The sequence below is a fragment of the Idiotropiscis lumnitzeri genome, unplaced genomic scaffold (genome assembly GCF_059441095.1).
Source record: "Idiotropiscis lumnitzeri isolate Australia: NSW breed Sydney's pygmy pipehorse unplaced genomic scaffold, RoL_Ilum_1.0 HiC_scaffold_136, whole genome shotgun sequence".
Classification (NCBI taxonomy): Eukaryota; Metazoa; Chordata; class Actinopteri; order Syngnathiformes; family Syngnathidae; genus Idiotropiscis; species Idiotropiscis lumnitzeri.
The window spans coordinates 135266-137500 of NW_028283674.1; positions in this window are offsets into that span (position 1 = coordinate 135266).

Below are 2235 nucleotides of genomic sequence, written 5' to 3' on the forward strand. Positions count from 1 at the left end.
GTCTTCAAAACGTTTTAAAAGTGGACAGAGAGGGGGCTTGCCTAACATTCAATGGAGAGTCAGGGAATGGACTCCGAGTGCAAGTTTCAGGCCATCTATCTCAAGAAAGAGCTTCTGATGCACCTCAAACGGGTACTGCAAATTTAGTAAGTTCAGCGCATAGTTAATTCCCATGAGCAGGAGACTGGCAACATTTCCACAACCTCATTTTCTTAAGCAACAATGGAAACAGAGGCATGGGATGTGTCTTCTTGTCCCTCACTTGCTTGGAAGACATAGAGTACGTGTGTCAAACTCAAGGCCCGGGGCCAGATCTGGCCCACAACCTAATTTTATGTTGCCCGCAAAGGGCAAATCATCTGCATCAACTTCCTGTTTCTAGCATATTTTCTTCACAACAACACTGAGATATGAGATATTGCCAATTATTTGTTACCAATCCTCCCCTTTTAAAATAAATTGAAAAATTGTTGAACAATTACTTACTAGCTTCTGATTTCAAAACTGGCTTTCCAATCAATTTATATGGGTTCACAGTCCCTCTGAGGGAAACCACAACTACGATGTGGCCCGTCCATAAAAATGAGTTTGACACCCCTGACATAGACCTTCAGTATTTGCTTGGCCTGGTCCTCTTTTGCTTGTTCTCTGCTGACTTCCTGAAAGAGCATATACATCCATGGTTAGGTGCATAATGTCCCAAATTTGTGTTTGCTTTTTATAGTTCTGAATATCGCTGTCTTCAGGCAGTATCCAAGAAGCTCCAGAATCTTCACCTTGCAGGAGACTTCCAATGGCACGTTTTTGCAATCATTAACACTGCATCATCCAAAGAGAGCAAACCATTTTCAACATTTGAGATTGGTCAGTAATATTTACAAGTAACACCCACTCGTGTGGATTGACCAATAGATTAGATCTAGAAAAACATGAAATTACTCAAATTATGACAACATGTTTCAGCCGGACACCAGTGATATGTGACAGTATTTGCAATCTGCATTACATGTTTATAACAGCATATATGAGAATCAAAAAATAAATAAAAAGGGCAATGAAAACGGAAATTAAAATAGAAACCTCAACCTCAAGGATAGGATTTTTGTAGAAATCTCAAAATCGAAACTTTGGACCTTCTGATTTATTTTGTCAATTACCCGAAAGTAACCTTTGCCAAATGCCAACCCTTTAGCCAGAGCAGGTCACATACTGGCAGCAATTAATTTATTTGAATATTGTGACAAATAAAAATGTTTGCTGCACAGTCTATGAGTTAATTGCAGCTTTAAAAACGTAATACTGTTGTAATTTACCTGGTAGTCCGTGATGAGTTCCTCTGCAGACTGTCCGAGGAATTTCATCAAGGAATGGATTATGCCCTCCCTTCCAGCTTCAACGTTTTGCTATTTAAAAAGACACAAGATGATTAAGTGTCTTAAATAAATAAAAGCTCACATATGCATTGCTTACATCCCAAAAAGTGCATCTCAACTTTAAATAAAAAAAATAGCAAGATATCCATAAGCTCTAACAGATCTTTTATTGTTTTATTCTGTTAATGCTTATGATGGACTTATCCAAAATAGTTTGATGCAAATTCTATTTGCAGTAATAAAACACAACCCTCTTACATGACTGAGTGAACTGAGCATAGGTCTTATTTCAGTGCCAGTAACTCGGCCTTTTTTTCCAAGTATCTCCTTCAATTCCAGGGTGTAAAGTTCCATCTTGGTTAGCCAGGTTCTCTCAAATTGAACATATGTAATTTGTTTGAACTCTTTCTTAATCTGAAACATTTTTCCCTCAATTAGAACATTTTCAAAATTAAGAAATCTAAATCACGATTTAAATTTTGATTAATCGTCCAGCACTAGAAGATACAGCAGCAGGTATTACTCCTCCTCTAAAATAATAAAGGCAGTACAATCATCACTTAATTTGACACAGAGTTTGGATTAATTGCTGGACTATGGTCTGATATTTGTCCCACTTGAAACTAAATCTGAATATTGGTTATTTGAATGTGAATATCTTAACTTTGATATTTGAATTGAAACCTGAATGTTTTGAATTGAACACTGAATTATTGAATTGAAAAACTGAATTCGAATTACATAAATTGTATATTTTTAATTTGATTCTGAATTTTTCGATCATAATGTTTTTGTTGAGAACTATATCCCAATAAACTTGAATGTAGGACTTTAAAATGCGTTTTTAATTCCTCAAAAAAAA